The sequence below is a fragment of the Arvicola amphibius genome, chromosome 3 (genome assembly GCF_903992535.2).
Source record: "Arvicola amphibius chromosome 3, mArvAmp1.2, whole genome shotgun sequence".
Lineage (NCBI taxonomy): Eukaryota > Metazoa > Chordata > Mammalia > Rodentia > Cricetidae > Arvicola > Arvicola amphibius.
The window spans coordinates 113,398,976-113,420,393 of record NC_052049.1 but is presented as its reverse complement, the minus strand read 5'-3'; the positions used below and the strand labels follow the sequence as shown (position 1 = coordinate 113,420,393).

Genomic DNA, 21,418 nt, shown 5'->3' with positions numbered 1-21,418 from the left:
GAGCCATCTCCCCAACCCCTAGTAAAGCTTTCAAAAACATTTTTAGCTTTATAATTTTAATATAATATTTAGCCTCCTGAGACTTGATTAGGTCAACATTGTTCCGAAGTTTTATATATACTATTACATAGAATCATAGTTAATTCATGTTTAATACGTAATATTTTATTGTGAAGGCAAATTACTATGTAGTAATCCATTCTCTTGTTGATGGATGTCTGGTGTCTTTAAAAATACATTGCTAACTCTAAATGATATAGTTATGGACACTTAGATGTGTGCTATCTGGAGCACACCTATAATCAAGAGGATTTTTATTTTTGTATTTTTTTTTAACAATTTTGAGCACCCACTCTCCAAAGGAATGGGATTTATGTTACAGATCAGCACAAACACACATTCACGGATACTAGAAAACACAGCCACCAAACAGCATTTACTGTGAATGATATACTCCGCTGTTTTGTTTCTTTTGCAAGAAACATAACGCAGTCCCTTGACAAGTCTCATGCTGCAGCCCGGTAATGATAGCCTAGAGTGAGCATAGCTCTGGAGTCACAGCTAAGGTTGCCAACTGCCACCACTACAGGTTCAGTTGTCCCCAGTGAAGGTCATTCCCATCTTAACAGCCCATCAAATGATGTGGTTTGTCTCTGCTGCTCTAAGCACCCTAAGCAGTATCTGACATTATCAGATGTCATCATTTTTATTAAGCTAAGGGCATAAAATGTGGTGTTAATCCGGTCACTTAGCACTGGGTGTTCATTGTCTGCGTTTCTTCATAAGTGATGGGATGTTACATCCTTTTTCTTTTCAAACCATTTTCTCAATCTTGACACTAAACCTCAGTTATTGAATATTCTAATATCTCCTCTCAGCCCATGACTCACCCTTTTACTTAATTTATTTTACTTCGTGTGTGTGTGTGTGTGTGTGTGTGTGTGTGTGTGTGTGTGTGTAGGTCAGATGACAGCTTGCGGGAAGGTGGTCCTCTCCTACCACATGGGTCATGGGATCAAACTCGGGTAGTCAGGTTTGGAGGTACGCACCTCCATCTCCTGAGTGTCGTATTGGCCCTGTTTTCATGAGAACTGTTATGAAAATACCTGAAGGAACTGACATTTTTCTGATTCCAACTGCCTCAAGATTTATAAGCCTTTTTTTTTTTAATTTTCCAGGACCTTGCCAATATTCTCTAGTGAAGTAATATGACACCTTCACATAGGTGCTAGATCCATTCAGGGTACATTACAAATTATATTGCTATTTTAAATACTAACATGTTAAGGAGTATAGAACAAAACAAATGATTTTTATCTATTGGTCTTAAATACAATAATCTTAAGAGTTTTTATTTCTTTTTTTAATTTATTTATTATGTAAACAATGTTCAGTCTGCATGTATCCCTGCAGGCCAGAGGAGGGCACCAGATCTTATTAAGGATGGTTGTGAGCCACCATGAGGTAGCTTGGTATTGAACTCAGGACCTCTTGAAGGGCAACTAGTGTGCTCTTAACCTCTGAGCCATTTCTCCAGGCCCCCATTTTCTGATTTTTTGAGATAGGGTTTCTCTGTGTAGCATTGAAGCCTGTCCTGGAACTAGCTCTTGTAGACTAGGCTAGCCTTGAACTCACAGAGATCCGCCTGCCTCTGCCTCCTGAGTTCTGAGATTAAAGATATGCGCCATCGCTGCCCAACTAAGATCTTCTAATTCTAATAATTTACCCAAATACCTTTGGGTTTTCATTGTGGACAGCCTTTGTAAATGACAGAGTGGTGTTTCCTCCTAATTAGCACATGGGTTATTTCTAGTTCTTGTCTTCGTGCACTGACTAAGATTTAAAGTGAAATGCAGTATAGAAACAATGATCTCATATACATATGCACACACACGTTTACACACATGTACACAAATTTGGTCTTCTTATTACTGATCTCAAATGGAATTCTAATAGTTTGAAAATTCTCCTTTAACATTGGGTCTCCAAGACTTTTGCTTTATATTAATTATGAATAAATGTTTTATATATATGGGATTTCCACTTTTAATCAACCAAACAATTTTTTGTTTTGTTGGTTTTTTGTTTCTCTGTGTAGCCCTGGCTGTTCTGGAACTGGCTCTGTAGACCATGCTTGACCTCAAACTCAGACATCTGCCTACCTCTGCCTCCTGAATGCTGGGACTGAAGGCGTGCACCACCACAACCCAGATCAAACAATAGTTTTGTATATGAATAGAACCAATGTAATATTTAAGGACATGGACAGACTTTGGCGTGGTGTTATTCTCCTTAGGATTATTGCACTTCTGTGCATGTGTGTGGGATTGGATAGTAATTTAATTTTACTATATTGACCTTGCATGGTTTTGGTTATGTGCTGTGATTTCTAGAAGCTAAAGGTTTGAAAATGTAATCCTCACTCACGTCAGTGCTATTTGGAAGTTAGCTCTTTGGGAGGAGCTATGGTTTGAACTCGAAATGCCCAACCCCCATGGGTTCATGTGTTTGAACACTTGGTTTCTAGCCTGTGACATTCTTTTGTAAAGCTGTGGCACTTTTGGGAGGTGGAGTTTCTCTAGAGCAGTGGTTCTCAACCTTCCTAATGCTGCGACCCTTTAGTATAGTTCCTCATGCTGTGGTGACCCCAACCATAACGTTACTTCATTTCTACTTCATAACTCTAAGTTTGCCACTGTTATGAATCATAATGTAAATACTGATATGCAGGATAACTGATATGTGACCCCAAGGGGTCACGACCCACATGTTGAGAACCAATGCTCTAGAAGAAGTGGGTCACTGGGGGCGGGACTTGATAGTAGCAGTCCCACCTCACTTCCTGTCTTCTCTCTGCAGCCTCAGTGCCAATGCTGCCACACCCTCCCTGCCATGACTGACTACCCCACTACACTGTGAACCAATGTAGTTCTTCCTTCTTTAAACTGCTTCTCGTCAGCTATTAAAAGTTATATTCTATATGTGCTTAGACTATTGTGAGTTTCTTTGGTGACAAGTTATAAATACTGAATAAGCGTAATCCTTTCCATTTTATGTTAATGAATTTGACAGTCTGATTTACCCAAATGGAGCCAGAAATTTTAAGGTATGCCATAATCAGGAAGGACTTAAGAAATTCACCCCTATGTTTCCACCATAATCTAATAGAAAGTTTTAAATTGTTTAATTGTCTATTAGCTGTGCCTTTAGGGACCAGATAGTTTCTTTCTTTCTTTCTTTCTTTCTTTCTTTCTTTCTTTCTTTCTTCCTTCCTTCCTTCCTTTCTTTCTTTCTGTCTGTCTTTTTTCTTCCTTTTTTAAAAAAGATTTATTTATTTATTATGTATATAATATTCTGTCTGCATGTATGCCTGCAGGCCAGAAAAGGGCACCAGATCACATTATAGATGGTTGTGAGCCAACATGTTGCTGGGAATTGAACTCAAAACCTCTGGAAGAACAGCCAGTGCTCTTAACCTCTGAGCCACCTCACCAGCCCCCCCCCCCATAGTCATTTTCTTGATGTATATTCCATTTTTGTATAAGAGTTGCTAGTTTAAAAAATCCTATGAAATAGATATTAGGATTTGTACGATTTGATCACACTTAGTGACAGGTATGGTGGCCATCCAGAATCTTGTGTTGGGCCTATTAAGGACACTTGGGAACCCCTACAGAGAGGCCCAGGTGACAAGAATTAAGGGTCTTAGTCTCAAAGCTGACTAGGATTTGGCTTGCTATGAACTACCAAGGAAATAAGCTTGGAAGCAGGTGGCCTGGCCTCCCATGACCTCTACGTGGATAGGGAGCCTGGCTGCAGCCTCTTCAAATGGCCTGAGCCAGACCTGCCCAGCTAAGCTGCTCTCTGATTACTGACCCTCAGAAAATACACAACATAACAAAGGTCAGTTATTTAAGGCTGTGGTTTGGTGGGTAATTTGATATGAAACAGATACTATAACCCAGTCACCAGGAGAATTGTCCACTATTCTGTTAACTCTGAGCCTCCCTTCAAACTGTTTTCCTTCCAGTGAAGACCAATTTTTCTTTTAGAATATCCTTTAATAAAGACATATTAATTGTAGACCCTGTTTCTGTGTGTCTGAAAATGTTTTCATTTTAACCTCTCAGGTAGACAGGCAAATCCTAGGGAGAGCCTCAACAATCCCAACCTTCTAGTGTTCGGGTGTGACCTCATCCTCTTGGACAGACGTGTGTTATGATTAATCTCATCAACTTGATGGGATTTAAAATCACCTTGGAAACAAGTGCCTGGGCATGACTGTGATGGACCGAGGTGGTAAGACCCACCTTAAATGTGGGCACTCCATCCCATGGTCCTGACCTGAATGAAAAGGAGAAGTGATCTGAGCACCAGATTCAATCTCTTCCCTTCCTGACTACCATGGCCAGCTGGCCTTCTGTCCCTGCTAGGATGGACTGTATCCTCTTGAACTGTAAGCCACAATGAACCTTTACTCATTTGGTTGCTTCGTGCCGGATACGACATCACAGCAACCAGAAAGTAACAGATATGGCTGGGGTGACAATGGGGTGCCAGTGATGGGCTGACTCTCACATGGCACTTATTTGTAAGACTCCATTGTAGTGAGCTGGCTATTAAAGGGTAGGCAGTCTTGTTGTGAGTGGGCTTATCGAGAGGAACACACGGCGAGAGATTGTGGGGAGCCCCTAGAAGCTCAAAGTAGCCCCTGGCCCATAGCCAGCAAGAGAATAAAGACCTCCATTCATCTGCTACACAGAGATGAATTCTGCCAGTGGGCTGAAGGACCCTGGAGCAGGGCCCTCCCTAGTTAGTCTTCATGTCGGGCTACAAGTCCAGCCTAGCCCTAGGCGAATCTGGTGAGATTCTGAAACAGAATGCAGCCAGGCTACATGAGGCTTTTATGTGCTGCAGGGGGCATGCATGCCCATGTGGCATGCCCGTGTATACACATGGGGGCCAGAGGAGGTCAACTGTCCTGCTCTATCCTCCCCATCTTATTCCTTTGAGACAGGGTCTCTCCTTGAAGCTGGAACTTGACTGGCAGCTGGCAAGCCTATCTCTAGCCCTCAAAGAGCTGGAGCTCCAGGCACATTCACAGCCATATTTGGTTTTTATGTGGGTGCTGGGGATTCAAACTTGGCTCTTCATGCTTGTGTGGCAGTGCTCTTACCTATGGAACCATGTCCAACCTCTAGGCTGTACTAGATATCTGATCTAGAGAAACCACCAGGTAGTAAGTACATGTGTTCAGCTGGTTAAGTTCACCGTCATTTGTTAGATTAGGCAGCACTTAAAAAGTCACTCAGGAAAGGTGTCTTGGCCGTTTCTCTGTGCTTTGAAGGTATCAGTCCACTGTGTTTTGGTTTCCATTGCTGTGGTCAAGAAGTCTGTTGTTCATGGCTACTCAGAGATGTTGTCTCTCTTTCTGCCTCCTTCTCTGTATTTAGTGTTCTGAGTTTCACTGATGTCTAAATGTGGGCTTATTTCTGTTGTGTTTCTTTTGTCTGTTAGTTCATCCTTCTCCTAACCAACTCTCAGGCTTCATCTCCTCACACAATTCCTCTTTTGCATTCATCCTCTCTCTCTCTCTTTTTTTCAGTATTTTTAAAAATAGTTATTTATCTTATGTACATGGTGCTCCATCTGCAGGTACACATGCATGCCAGAAGAGGGCATCAAATCCCATTATAAATGGCTATGAGCCATTGTGTGGTTGCTGGGAATTGAACTCATGATCTCTGGAAGAGCTGTCAATGCTCTTAACTGCTGAGCCCTCTCTCCAGCCCCCTATTTCTCTCTTCTAAGACTGTGGCTTGGGAATGTGTTGGACGCCTTTATTCTGTTCTGCAAACCATCAAGCTGCTCGTTCATATTTTCCACTCCCTGGCTTTCCTGTGCTACTTGCTGGGTAATTGTTTCCAAATTATCTCTTTTCTCCCTTTAACTGTGTTTAATCTGCTGTTTCATTCTCCACTTAATTCCCTATTTCAATGATTACATAATTTCTATACGTTCTAGTTGGTTCTGTTTCTAATATCTTGGTCATTGTTGCCTCCTTATTTTTAGGATCTCATTGTTTGCTTTCAACATTTTCTTTAGTTTTTATTTTTTTAATCTTCCGTATCTGCTAATTTCAAAGTCCCGAATTCTTAGGAGAATAAATTGCTTTGTGGTTTCTGTGATTTTGTTTTTCTTGGCTCCTTCCCAATACACACACACACACCACACACACATACACTCATGCACATACACACACGCACACTCACATACACACATGCACATGCACACGCACTACCTTGGTTTAGTAGTCTTTGATCGTGAGCTCAAATTTGTTATATAAAATCCGTGGGAAATTGTGAGATTTTGTTTTTCTTTTCCCCTGGGGACTGAGAGCAGCCAATATCAACCTAGGAACAGGTTAGCCCCTCTCACAGGTCAGCCTAATGAAGAAGTCACGGGTGTGGTTCCTAACCCTAAAGGCTCCGTGTTTATTAGTCTCCAAAAGGCAGCAATGCCTACTGGTATCAGTCTCAGCAGCTCTGCTTCAATTTGGTTCACACTTTGTATAATTGTGCTACTTCGATTTCATAGGATTTTAGTCGGAAGGTTTATTTTGGATTTCGAGTTTAAGTGGTGTTTGGTATGTAGAGAAGAGTGACTGACTGGTAAGGGGCACCTTTCTTCCTTCTTGTGGGGCAAGCCCCATGACATCAAAGCTGGGACCACTATTTTACAGTAGAAAAGTCATTGTTCAGCCACTCAAAGTGACTTAAATATACTGGTCAAAGAGGAAAATAAGCACTCGGGAGGCAGAGGCAGGCAGGTCTCTGCGAGTTTGAGGCCAGCCTACTCTACAGAGCGAGTTCCAGGACAGCCAAGGCTACACAGAGAAACCTTGTATTGAAAAACAAAAAACAAAAAAAAGATGGAAATAAGTTGTATGTACCTGTTACGTGTGAAATCTTCCTTCTTCCTCCCTCCCTCCTTCCCTCCTTCCTTTCTTCTTCCTTCTCCTCTGTCAAATTTATTGCTACTTCCAGATCAAATTCCATCTCAAATTACACAGTCAAAATATATCTGTGCCTTGTTCAGAGAAGCCCAGACTGAAAAACTGGAAGGAGGGGGAACTGACATTAAAATCCCTCAATGGGGCTCATGCATATACTCCTAGCATTCAGCAGGCTGAGGTAAGAAGGTTCCCATGAGTTCAAGGCCAGCCCAGGCTACACAGAGAGACCTTCTCTCATAAGTAAAACAAAATTCAATCAACCCTTATGGGCCTTTCTAGAGCAAAGACCCTGCTATTATCCATAAGAAGGACAGTCTAACAGGGGACCTGGAGGTGCCCACGGAGGAGTTGACATTTCAGTCAGACCTTGAGAACAGGATGGGATTTTGATAGACAAGCGGGGGCGGGGGCGGGGGCGGGGTGGGGAGGTGAGCCAAGGCAGTAAGAGGGAGCAATGGAAAGAAGAGACGGCAAACAGAATTCAAGTTCAATTTAAGTTGAATCTCACAGTACTTCACTCAATAGTGGCTGCCTGCAGCATCTTCCTAGAAGGCATCAGAATGAGGCCGGGTCTGCTGGTAATGTCTACATGGCACAGGAGGAGACTGTGACAGCAACCCAGCATTTCCATTTCTAGTGGCAGACACCTTCCAAAACAGCGATTTATCCAGTCTGGCTGAAGCACGATGGGTGGGCGGTGAGAACCCCTGATAAGACGGCTGGAGTCGGGAGTACGGAGAACAGAGAATACTGAGCTCCACAGTGAAGACCTGTCTTTGTATGCTAAAGCAGACATCTACGATCAAGATCAAACTGCAGTCATAAATCAGAAGTGACCGAGTCCTCCAAGCTGCTGCCGGGGCCTGGGCTGTGCCAGCAGTCCCCCTCAGCATGAGTCTCCTCCAAGGTTGCCTCTTGGCACCCAGACAGCATTGAAAGATCACAGCCATGGTACAGCTGGCGCTGGCTGGGAGTCCAGTGGCCAAACCACATACACAGATGCCTTTGTTCCTCCACCAACCAAGGAATTCTATCCTGGCCTCTTCTCCCCCATCTGGTAAGGCTCCTGGCTCCTCCTGCCCTTTCAAACTCTGCATTCCTTTCTTCCTCCTTACAGGATGGAAACTATGCACGCACGCACGCACGCACGCACGCACGCATGTTGGGGGCTCAGCTGAGGTGGGAGGACCAAGATGGGGGAGCATAACAGATGCACTTCCAGGCCCAGAGTTTGTGGAACAGATGGGGGACTAAGTCAGGCAGGCATGGATAAAACTGGGAGGGAGGCTCAAGAACATCCCAGGCCTCTCAACATGCATACTGGGAAGGTCTTGTTTTGTGTCCCTGCACCCCTGGCTGGCTGGGACAGGGCACCTGAGCCATTATCACTGCTGGAGTTCAGGACTCTGTCCCATCTTAACACCCTGATCGACACTGCCCTGGACCATTCTGTCAGATCTCCGCAGATTCCTTTTTAGCCCAGTATGAGGAAGAATTCCACCTCTGTTTCTTATCCTTTCTGTGATCCATTCTATCTGTGGCCTGGCAGGCACACAGCCACGCTGCGGCTGACAGCAGCCCTTCCATGTTAATCTCCTCTCCCGCCATCCTGCTGTTTGCGCGGTCACCCGCTGCACGTGCGGAGAACGCAATCAGAAGAGTTCCTCCAGCGATTATCTTTCCACACTGAGTCACATAATTTCACTTAATTGCTGGGTAAAAGCTGCTCAGGAAGAGAAGCCACCAGTTGATGATACGGCAACACGCTGTATTACTTCTGATTCCATGCAGCAATGAGATAGGCCAGAATGGCTGCAACTATTGTGATATAATTTGACAACCATTTCTCTTTACAAGGTAGGAGATCCAAATGGGGTGAAATAACCTCGCTCTACCTGCAGACACTCGTCCCTTCCCTTGTATGGGGCCCGTTGCCTTTCTGCAGACTCAGCCCCTAGACGATGCATCCTGAGATCCTCACAGCCTGCTTGGATATCCCAGGTAGGGCATATCCAAGAGGTAGCCTCCAAAGGGCCACAGAGTTCCTGAGCTCCATGGCTTAAGTTGACAGGTTGCCTAGGCTGTTATAAGAGGCCATGGGACGTGATTTAGCTTAGGGTATCTCCACATCTTTCAACGATGTAATAAATAAAGGCTGCGCCCAGTATAGCACATAGACAAGATGTGAAGGTTCCAGATGGATGTGGGGGTCTTAGCAGGCCAGACTGGGATAGAATGAGACAAAAGTATCTGCCTTTAATTTGGGAAGACTGGGATCTGATGAGAGAGACCTGATTTAGCTGCCAGTCATGGGGAGGGCCTGGCTCAAGGACCCATGCCTTTGATTCTGCCTGCTGTTTTGATGAGCAGAGGCTGAGAACAGTGAGCCTTGCATCAGGAAAGCTGGGCAGCACTGGAGAGTCCCTGGAGGCAGCCTGGCAGGCACCAGGGCAGCAGGGGCAGGGGGAAGCAAACTGACAGCCTCCTTTGGCTGGAGAATGAACTTGGGTTGGAGAAGCAAAGTTGGGGAGGGGCTTAAAGGAGTACTGGTGGCTTCTGGGACATGGAGGGAATTGGTACTGAAAGAGCCTCTGAGAGATGCAACCTAGCTGGGAGCTTTCTCCCACAGAGGAACAAGGCTGAGGAGGACTTAAAAGGAGCAGGCTGGTGCCTGGAAGTTCTCGCTTGACACGTGCAGAACAGACCATTCTTAGGAATGTAAGTCTCCGCTCATGTGTGTCTGACTGGTCGGTCTCTGGTTTTTAGCCCTGAACTTCTTTGTTATCCTCAGCAGCTTGACCTTGCATTATTTACAGCTATGACATGGGATGGCCGCTTGGCCCAGGCCCTACACAGTCAGAGTTAGGCAAAGACCAGTTCCCGTCACCCACTCACTCCTCTTCGGGATGAGAAAAACTCTCCTGAAGGCTGTTGTTAGCATCACACCCATTTCACAGGGAGAGAAACTGGGGCAGGAAAAGTGAGTGAGAGCTGGATTCTACACGTCTATCATGCCCGGTCTGCCTCTCCATTGGTGGAGGGAGAGTAGTCTTCTGGACATGAGTAGGCTGTCCTTGGGGAGGGCCAGACAGCCCCAGATCACAGAGGAGGGCTTCCATCCCACACAGAGGACTATCTGCACTGCAGCTCTATGACTGACCCATGTCTCCTTGGCAGGTGCCACTCTTTTCATTCCTCCCCAATCCTGCAAACTCTGAGACCTAACTGCCTAGCGAGGGGGTCAGATGAACTCCTCAGGAAAGGGTCCTGCTTTTCCCAGCCAAGCTCCCAGCTTCTCCCCTTCATCCATATTCACAAGAGCGAGAGGGACAGCAGGGTGCAGAATGCCTGCCAGCTCACCCTGAGTGGGAACTGAGCTGTTTGTTCGGGAGGGTGATTTTTTTTTTCAAGACAGATTACAAGTCCATGCAGTTCACTAGGCGAGGGTGGGAGTGGGGAGTCAGCTGATCATCCTGCCCATTTCTCAAGGCTGCTATAAAGGTCAAGTGACATAACATGTGTGAAGGAGTTTGGAAAGCTGCGGAGCCCCGTGATCGCAATATGCAACATTTATCGGGTACTCATGCCACACAAGGGTAGTCCTACATGGCTTGCAACCCTTCAAGAACAGGTCTGTGACCTGGGAAGTGGCCACCATGACGACTATTGCCATTATATTAACAGGCCAACTAAGGAGGGAAAGTGTTAGCTATTTTCCCAAAGCCAGATTCAGTCCCAAGTACCTGACCCCTGAGTCCCTGCTGGGAACCAGTCAGTGTCCCTGCTGGGAAGCACTTAGCTGGCCTATTTCTGCCGCTCAGGAGCCCCATGCCTCAAGAAAGCCACGGGAGCCCTAGGAGGCTTTCCTAGATATGGTGGCGGCATGGTCTCAAGTCTCTAAGAATGGATGCCATGGCCTTTGAGTGGACACAGTTGCTGTCTGCCTTCCACAGCCCCGCTCTTAGCACTGCTCTCCTCCTGGGAGGGAGCCCGACTTACAGCCTCATCTCCTTTGCTCTCAGCCTGAAGTCTGCTGAAGTTTGCCCCTCACAGTCTCTCTCTGGAGACTCCAGTGTCCCCTTGCTACCTGAGATGTCATAATGGAGGAAGGAAGAGACAGAAAAGCCTGGTGGTGAGATGCAAGGCTGGAGGCGTGTGTGTGTGTGTGTGTGTGTGTGTGTGTGTGTGTGTGTGTGTGTGTGTGTAGCTAAGCAGGAAGCTCCAAAAAGGGGCAGGAAAAGGGTTCTGATGGGCATCGGGCCATCTGTCCCCCAGGCAGCAGAGCCTACTGTTCTTGAAGCTCAGCTCTGTGAGCAACCTTCCCTGCCTTGCCTGGTTGAGGACAGGCTCCATTTCAGTTACATGCAATGAAGACAGATTGGTGTGTAGCCTGGTATTGTGGCACACACCTGTAATCCAGGAATTCAAGAGATGGGGCCATAAAGATCGGGAGTTCAAGGTCATGCTCAGCTACAGTGAGTTGGAGGTTTCAGCTACACAGTAGTCTCACGAATCATGGATTTCATGAGACCCTATCTGAGAAAGGACCCGGGATCAGCAGCTGGCACAGTACTAGCTCCGTAGGCTTCAGTTTTTGGACTCATTACAGTTGGTATTGCCTAGCTCTGTCCTCTCCTCCCTTCCTCCTTTTCTGCCTTTTCCTGGAAAATAGGGACATGGAAAGGAAGAGGGGCATGAAAAGTCCTTTTGTTGTCTCTCCCTTCTTCCTTGCACCGTCCTATGGTTCTAGTGTCCTACACTGACATGAGGCCGGGAGGGCTTGGCGCACGCGGACACCGGTTCCCTAAGCTCTGCCACATGATCAGCAGCTGTTGCCAGGGCCCGGAAGCAGGTAACACTAAGAATATGCCGGAGGCGGAGTCAGAGAAGAGGGTGCTGACCAGGAAGTACTCTCACTGGCAGGCAAAGAAGGGAAAGAGGTCACACGATGGGACTGAGGTGGGCCTGGGGACAGACGGTGCTCCCATCAGAAACTGAGCCAGCAGAGAAGACAGGAAAAACTGAGGGGAAAGAAGACTGCGAGGAACACTGAAATCTACACATGAGGAAACTCCAACTCTCTCTACCATTGTCCCCCCAACAGGGTCCTGGCCTGACAGTCTAGCTGGGCTCCCTCGGCCATGCCCCTGACTCCCTAGTGACCCAGATGCTCTGAAGAGCAGAGAAAGGAAAACACACAAGGCTGGAGCCTGCACAGGAAAAGTCAACAGACAGCTGCTGTGCAGGAGAAAGCATCTCAACTGTTCCCTGGCAGCCAGGCAGTGGTAGGCACAGCAGTGTCCCAACCCTTGAGGTCCCCAGGCTCCTTTTTAGCTAGCAAGGCCAAGCTTCCTCCTTTCCAATAGTCCTTCAGAAAGGCTGCCTTTTGCAAGAGGCCATTTCAATGTGCCCTTAGGAGGACTGGGTCTCAAGGTGCATAAGTCAGGCCAAGTCGAATTCTCTATGACCTGGGGACTATTCCTAAGATGTCCCTGGCCCTTCTGTTTCCTTGGGCTCATGGAGTCTGATGTATCAGATCATAGACTCTTATCCTTTAGCCCTGAACCCTCCAGTGAGCTGAGCTGGACCGGGACCCTGAGCAGCTGTAGGGGATACTGCCCATTGGAGCTCAATCCATAGCCAATACCAACAGAACCAGCAGCCCAGCAGCTGACAGCCTTCCATAAGGGGCATGGAGCGACTGATCACTTGTGTCTTGTCTGGTGAGAATTTTACGGCATGGAGCTGAAAGAAAGGCGTCTTCCCCATAATACCATCTCTGACACAGACTTTTTATGTCAATACATCTACTTGTGAAAGAGAAATACCCCTGATGCTAAGAGCCGCTGATGCCCTAGCCGGGGTACTTATTCGAGTTCATTTCTGTATGGCTGAGATGCAGAGAGTCATTGTGGAAGAGGCTGTGATTTGAGAAAGAATGGCAGTTTTATCATTCTAATAACCATGGCCACCTACTGTTGTCTGGACCCCTTGCTTATCCACCAAAGCATGAGAGACAGAGCCTGGCACAATGGAGCTATGATCTAGCCATGTTCTCAGGCTGTCTTCTCCCTCCCCGATTCCAGTCTCGTTCTAGAGCTCATCTGTAGTCACTCTGAGGGCAACAACCCTTTAGTCTGTCCCATGCAGTCTGCTACCTGCCAGGCTGGTAGGACAGTCTGCCTCAGTTTGCAGCTGCTAGGCACATCTTTAAGCTTCTCCTGCCACTCAGTCCCAGACTTGCAAGTCTTGGGTGGCGAGCTGGCCAGAGAGAGTATACTGATAGGTTAGTATGTCTGCCTCATGGAGTAGAGGGAGTCGAGTTCTAACAACAGGTACAGGAACGGTGTTGCTGGAGCATGAATGGGGGAAGACCCGGTGCTCTCAACATGACATGATGTGATGGGAGTGACTCCTTACCTCTGCCATCTTCCTTCTCCAAACCCACACCCCGGTCTAGCGACGGGAAAACACTGGCCAGACCCCAGAGCAGAACACCCTACAGGAACCTGACCGGGCTCCTTCTAATGTAACAGTCATCAATCCAGAGCCGCAACCACAGCCAAGAACCCAGGAGTCATGATAACAAAATGCAAAGTGGTGTCCTAGAGGCAGGATCCTGGGACAGAAAGGGGACATTGGGTAAATGCTAGGGACATCTTCACAGAGTATCGATTTTAATTTACAATGTTACAGCAGTAGCTGGAATAAGGTAAAGATGGTGGCAAAAGCAGAAGCTGTGAACAAAGAAAAGGCCTTGAGCTTTGCGTTGTCCACCCCAGTTTTCCGTAAACCTGAAACGGTTCTAAAAAAAAAAAAAAAACGAAGTCTGTTCCTAACTGAATTTGAATATTCAGTTAAAAAACCAAATGAGTCCTCCATCGCTATCCATCCCTAGTCCATCAGCTCGCTTCCCGGGCACAGTGCAGAGCACAGGTGTTTCCCGTGCCACATGCTTCTGTAACAGGCAGGGCCGAGCTGGTTCACGGCCACAGAGCCAAGAGCCTGCCAAGGCGTTTAAAGCAAGTGTTTTGGGTTGCGATCAGAGGGACCACTGAGAGATCCGTGACCCATTTGCTTGCCCTGTGTTGTAAATACCCACTGCATAAACAATTAAGCACCAATTCTTCAGCTTAAGAGCATCACTTGAAATGATTGCTCTCTCCACAGACTGCCTGCCCCACCTCACCCCACCCCCAGTATTCCAGAGCAGAATTGATAAGGAGATGGCCTCAATGCTGGTAAGGGAAAGGACAGAACAGAAGATGGTGACATTTGGAGAGACCTGGAAATCTGGTGGCTTGAGTTACTTTGTCTTGAAATCCTTGTGATGCCCAAAGGGCAGCCTAGCAACAGGGCAGTATGGCTCCTCCCCACCCCTTCAAGACTAGGCCTTCATGACTGGCAAGGGCCCAGTGACTGGGGGTTCTTCTTCACCATGCCTCCTTCATGAAAGAGGGGGAACCCCCAAGCCCCCAAGACCAAAACTGTTTCTCTAAGAGCCCAGTACCAAACCCAGCTGTCTGTGCAGGCCAGGGTCAGAGGTTAACTCTAGGAGGCTTGACCTTTAACCTGGAGTTACTTTTGGGAGTGGGGAAGTTGGCCACAAGAAAAAAAGAGAGCAGCTCTGGGAGAGTACAGGCTCCTCCTCAAAAAGGAAAGCACAGCACACAACTCAAACCCATGCCTGATTTCTACATGCCTTCCTGGAAAGACTCCAAACTGACCTATCAGCAGGGGCCTGGGGCTTGTCACTGTCCACTGAGACAGTCTTCTCAGTGCCATCCTAGCCAGTCCCCAGAGGAATACTGCAATCATCGGGGTATTATAGCCAACTCAAACACAGACAGTTGACATGAGCTGCCCAGCACGAGCCAGGCCCAAGCACCCACACCCAACAGCAGAGTTTGGGGTTCTGTCTGTCCAGGACAACTGTGTCCCGTTCCAGCAAGTCTAGGTAACCAGTAGCATCACACTGGAGCCATGGGTTGGGTGGGAGTGACCCAGCCAGTTAGAGACAGATCACCCCCTATCCTGCATGTGTATGCATGTCTGACACACACACACACACACACACAGACACACCTGCTGACAAATGCCCATTCAGAGAGGCCATAAGAGCAGTTCCACCAGCAAAGACAGAAACCTAACATCATTGCCAGGCCAAGGACCCAGAGACCAGGTCCATGCTATCCTACTCATGCGCTGATCACATTCCAGGGATCACCATCTTCCCTGTGCAAGCACAGCTCCGGCCTTCACGTTTCCACCTACACTCTGCATGGATTCATATTCTTTCCCAGAGATGGAAGGGGCAAATGAAGGTCCTCTGGGTCTTGATACCCACAGTGTGTGGAGGCTAAGCGACTCCTGACTTGCCTCTATTTGTCTATTTTAGGAAGTTGTCCCTTCCCGTCTCACCTTGTACCTTTGTTGCTCCATTGCCAGGATGACATGGTCTACACCTTTTCCATGTATGGGTGTATGTATGAGTGTGTGTGTACGTGCGTGCATGCATGCATGCATGCGTGCGCCCCAGAAAACTATAAATGCCTTGGGCCAAAGACACATGCCAACATCTCTGGATCCCCAGCAATTGGGTACAGCAAATGCCCTACAGATACTGATTGATCAAGAAATTAATTGATATTTCAGCATCATTGTCCCTTTAAGTCACAATCCACCCCAAGCCCTGAACACCTGAGAATCTCCACGGTATATTTTAAGCATTTTGAGGCATTTCTTTATGCTTCCCCCAACTCCAGGCCTTCACTTCCTCATCTCTGCCATCTGGGTCTCGTCAAAATCCAAAATGGGTCAGTGAATCAGCCTTCAACATCTGCCAGACTGCCAAGGAAGAGTCATTCCAAGACCATACATGGGAAGAAAGAAATGGACACCTTAGGGATGGGAACAAGGGCACGGATTCAACACTTCCTAGCAGAGGCTGACTCGACCTATGATCTCCCACACCTCAAACTTCCTCCATGTGACCTTGCCTTTATGAAGGAGGGGGAGTGGAAGAGGGAGGGATGTCTGTAAGCCCACTGAAATGCTAACTGAGAATTAGATAGTGCTTCTTGGAGGAATGAGAGGAACCTGAAGGTTGACATTATCCTAATGGCAGTAAGATCGAGTAGTCAACATTGTTCAATTGCTTTGCAGAGCTAGCCCCAATACATCTCTTCTGTGCTCATTTAACATATAAGGAAAAGTTAAAAACACAAAAACAAATCCAGAAAGCCCCAGAACCTAAATTTATGGTTCTACAAAGGCTGTCACCCTCAACTCCACAGGCAGGAAGAGCATGTTCTAGTAAGTCTCAAGTAGAAGGCAGAGCACAGGGTTGGGGAGGGCACCTGCATGCAGCTGACTAGGGAGGGCCTGCAGGGTAGGACCACGCGCGACATACACAGGGGCTGTGGCAGAACCAGACTGGAGCCCCGGGAGCCACAGATAGCAGATCTGGTGGCTGAGAGGAAGAACTCACTAGGGCCATCCCAAGGGTGAGAGACGGCTGCTGGGTAAAGGAGGAAGGTGTGCGGAAACATGCAGACACCTGCTTATGTGTCAGCGATGAAAGATTATGTATGTGTGAAGAAGGGCTGTCCGTGAGAGTGTACACGTGCTTGTCTGTGAGTCGGGGAGCCCTCCCGTGGAGGGAGAGGCCCTCAAGGAAGGTGACAGGGTCTTCCTGACGGAAGATGGAGGTGAGGTCAGTAGGCAGGGGGAAGGACAGGCAAAATCATCAGATCCAGCCCAGCAGGAGTGGAGAAGAAAGCAGGGCTCCGAAGCTCCACAGGCTTCTGAGAAGCCCACAGGGCCTGCCTTGTTAAAGGGACTTGGAATTTGCTAAGATGGTGAATGAGTAAACCGAGGCCCAGCTTTGCTCTGGAGCTGTGGAGAGCAGGGGGTCTCTGACTCTCTTTACACAATTCATGGCTCTCAACTGGGCAGACTCCTGCAGTCCCACCTCGATCCCAGGGGCCCGAAGCTCTTCCTCCCCGAACCCTCACCCAGCCAGGCATCTTTGTGAGAGAAGTTTTCCTATGTTGTTCCCAAGCTGGCTTTAAAACAGAGAAGATGCTACGAAATGGGCTCCCAGCTTCTGTTTTGGCCAGACAGGTCCAAGATAATGTGTCCCCGACCTCTCTAAACTGTGCTGAGGTCTTCAGAGACCCACTACATGCTAGTCCCAGTCTCATGCCCTGCAGAGTTGGCCCTTTAGGTCCTTTAAGCCTTTTAGGCCCCATGTGTGTCCTGGCAGAACAGACAGGTAACTCTTGTCCGGAAACCCCCCCCCCCCCCCCCCCCCAGTTCAGCCCATCCTTGGCCTCTCAGCCATTGGCTGGGCAGTGGTGAAAGAGAACCTTTCTCCAGAGTGGCTAGTCTCTTTACCAACTCTGCTTAGCCGCATCCCCACCACACTGGTACCTACAAAGAGAAGAGATCTTTTTCAAGATTGTGGAATCCACACACATTTAGAGAAGGAGCTGGCTTGGAAATGACTAAGTCCCCTATGGACAGATGCGGAAGCAAACGTCTAAGGTCTTGGAGACCTCAGGTTACTCGAGCACAGACCAAGCCATTTTAGGTTGCGCCAAGAGACCTGTGGTGTGTCCAATAGGATGTTCGTGGGATATATAGCACTCAGAGGGTGGGCCAGGGAGCCAGAACCAGGCTTTTTGTGGGCCACAGGCTCTGTTTCCTGTGAACTCCGGGAGGGGTAGACGGGCAGTCACATAGATGGTGATCCTGGTGATCCTGGGGGCTCCCTGGCACTATCTGCACCCAGATGGTAGCCTGTTGCATCCGACAGGGAAAGAGTGGAGGTTGCAGACTGTGTGCTGTCCATGGGGGAATCTAGTTGGGTTGGTTCCTCAAAGGCTGTGGGGGGGACAGGGTTTAAGTTCCATGAAATTGCTCTTCTCACCTCTCCTTGCCACAGCCTACAACAACACTCTTTAAGAAAATATAATGTGGTAGGTGCTTCTATTATCCACACCTATGAGGCAACCCTCACTTTAGAAGGGACATTCCCATCTCCAAAGGACTGACAGGCATCAAGGGAAGAAGGTAAGAGGTATAGGCCTGACAGTGTGAGATCCAAAATCTTGCCTGAGAAGTTTGGTCCCAACCACTACCGGCTGTGAGACTCCGCCTGTTTCCCCACCTGTGTCATGCCCTTGAGACACTGGAGTCAGGGACTGTATCTCTTTCCTCACTGTCATGTCCCCAGAGGTTAATAGATAGACAGTAGGTGAAGTTAATAGATAGACAGTAGGTGAAGTTAATAGTTAGATAGTAGGTGAAGTTAATAGATAGACAGTAGGTGAAGTTAATAGTTAGATAGTAGGTGAAGTTAATAGATAGACAGTAGGTGAAGTTAATAGATAGACAGTAGGTGAAGTTAATAGTTAGATAGTAGGTGAAGTTAATAGATAGTAGGTGAAGTTAATAGATAGACAGTAGGTGAAGTTAATAGTTAGATAGTAGGTGAAATTAATAGATAGATAGTAGGTGAAGTTAATAGTTAGATAATAGGTGAAGTTAATAGATAGTAGGCGAAGTTAATAGAGAGTAGGTGAAGTTAATAGATAGTAGGTGCTCAAAACTATTCAATGACTGAACAAAACGTGTTCTTCACCAGTCCAAATATCAGCTGGAAGCTGGAGAGGAACGCTTCCCTCAAGCTCCCACCATCTGAGAATAAGTCTTGGAAGTGTCCTGACAAGTTACAGCCCACGTCAATGCAGCTTACTCTCCCAGATGCACAAAAGTGATTGGAGGAGCAATCAGGAAGCGGGAAAATGGGACTGAAGGGAGAGAGACCTGAACTCCACACATCACAGGTACCCTGACTTCCATCTCTTTGGCTCCTCTCTCTGTCTCTCTCTCTCTCTCTCTCTCTCTCTCTCTCTGACATCTCTGCTTCTTTTTTTCTGTCCGCTTGTGTTCTCCATAACTGGCTTCCCTCCCCTCCACAGAGTCTCCTCTAGTCCGAAGAGACTGTTGGGCTCAGGGTGGGAAGAGCACAGCCCGCAGATATATAAATTCTGGATTGAGCCAAGCCTAGCCTCTGGAGTCTGGCACCTAGCAGAGGTGCTCCTCTACTCAGGAGGCCTGGAAGTTTTTCTTTCACCTTCTCCTGAAGGTCCCTGGGAGATGTCAGAGGATCCCTTCTGGACTTCTCCTTCTTCATACTCTAGGAATCCGGGACAAGGCTGGACAGTGAAGAAACTGACCTCTCTCTGCTTAGCCTCACCCAGTCTGGTGTGTGTGTGTGTGTGTGTGTGTGTGAGAGAGAGAGAGAGAGAGAGAGAGAGAGAGAGAGAGAGAGAGAATTTATAAAGCAAAGGTTTGTGTTACAGGTCGAGTTTGTGTGCACACACAGTGAAGGTTGAGTGTAAGTGATATGCAATGTTAGTGTGCATGTGGGGGTGCAAATAGTGTATTTGGTGTGGATGTTGCATGGTGTGTGTTGGTGTACTTGGTGTGGATGTGGTGTGTAGGGTGTGTGATGCATTCGGTATTTATGTGGTGTGGTATGCATTTGTTGTCTTTGTTGTTTATGTGCTGGTTTCATTTTTTATTTCACTCGTGTATATGTGATACAAATGTATGTGTTGTAATGTGTGTGGATTATGTTAATGGACTGTGTGGGGTGACAGGCATGTGAGGCGGTGATGGTACTGTGTGTAGTGTGTGTATTTGTGTTTGTGGAGCTCGTGGGGATGGGGTGGGTAAAAGGCCAGGCAGTTTGGACTGGGAGCCAGGCATAGGGTGTCCTCTCTTAAAAGCCGAGGGTAACCAGTATCTAGGCAACCATATTGGGGGGAGGGGAGGCAATCGGAGGTGAGGAATGGGCAGAAAAGGGAGGGAGGTTGAAGTGGAGGGGTTTCCATGGCAACCATGAGACAGGTCACGTGCAAGAGGCCAAGTTGGAAAACAGATACACACATTCGTACATCTACAATATGAGGTCAGCCAGAACCCCAGAGCCAGGAGTCCTTTCTTAGAGGACTGGGATGTCCACGGGTCCCTCTGCAAAGCTGGAAATCCCAGTTCCAGCAGCGAGTGAAGCCAGTTTAGACAAAGAGAATAAAAGCACATCGGGGGAACCAAGCCTTCAGTCGCACAACCTCTGGTTCTGGAGGTTGGTGGTAGCTTGAGTGGACCCATATTTCCAACCTGATTGTTCCGCAGCAGGCGCCCAGGGACCCAGGCTCTCAGCCAACTCTACAAGAAAGCCCGTGCAGACACAAAGGGGAGGCTCCATCAGGGCCAGCCCTGCTAGGGAATGGTGGGGATAGGGTACCAGTGGCCCTGGAAAGAAAACCGGGCTTGGCAGACCAAGTGAAGGCAATGCAGTCAGATGAATCCCTTCGCCCTAGAACCCCAACGCCTTCTTCAGGGCCCCCTTTCCACTCCCCAGCCCACGCCCACACCCCACAAGCACCAAGTCAGCAAGTTCCATTTTGTGTGGCTCGTGTGTCCACGTTCACATCTAGCCACATTCCCAGTTCCTGGCATCTCCACTCCCGGTAGGGTCCCCAGCTTCCAAGTAACAAAAGGGAAGCTTCCCGTTAAAGGGTCCTCTCCCCTTTTCCTGGAACTCCTGACCCAAGCTCAGAGCTGCCTCGAAAGCATTTCCCAGTCACTAGCATTGCCCACCGCCGGTGCCTGAGTCCCCATCCCAGGACCCTTGGTTTACCTCCTTGTTTACATTCTCAAAGCCGTTTCCCGCCGCCCAGGCGGGGACGTGGGCACACACCCACTGAAACAAACAAGACTCGGAGGAATCTGGAGCTAGAGGGATGGGTCCCCACCCAAGCCTCCTCCCCTCGGAATAAGGCGCCAACTTTGCCCACCTCCCCTGCTGCTCACCTAGGCGTTGGGTCCCCTCCGAGCAGATCCCGGGAGGATGTGCCGAGTCCCAGCAGCCGGGAGTGGCGCGCTGGGGGCAGGGCGGTGGGCGCGGCTTGTAGCTTTCCCGCCTCCCGGAGCGGGTTGACGGGCTGGGTTCCCGGGTCTCCCGCGCGTGTGCTGTCTTCTCGGACCCTCCCAGTCCCTGTTCTGTGGCCCGCGCCTTCCTCTCTTCGAGCTCTTCGCTCTTCGCAAAGGGAAGGCTGGAAGAAGCAACAGGAGACGCACGCGCGCGCGCGCGGAGGAAGCGGCCAGCGCCCGAGCCAATTTGCCAACAGCTGTTGCTTTTTGATTTTCCTCCTCTGGCGAGGATAGAAAGCTAGCCAGACTAACACCGCGACAAGGCTCGTATCTTTTGGAAATAGTAAACTCAGGGGAGGAAAGCAGAAAAATAGAAGGAAACCACGGTACATCAGCTACCCGCAACCCTGCGTTCTTTGAATGTGTTAGCAATTAGCATGAACCGAGCCAGTGGTG

The 21,418-nt window shown here is 48.2% G+C and overlaps 1 protein-coding gene across 3 annotated transcripts in view; it reads right to left on the bottom strand.

The window, feature by feature from the left end:
* Positions 1-20,964, bottom strand: part of Fxyd6 (FXYD domain containing ion transport regulator 6) — a 29,453-nt gene extending 8,489 nt beyond the window's left edge. For 2 of the 3 annotated variants that reach the window (XM_038323718.1, XM_038323716.1), the window contains exon 1: positions 20,903-20,964. The gene's annotated coding sequence lies outside the window, so the exon portion shown is untranslated. The remainder of the gene's footprint in view (positions 1-20,902) is intronic. The other variant, XM_038323719.1, reaches the window with a different exon arrangement.
* Positions 20,965-21,418: the final 454 nt, after the last annotated feature.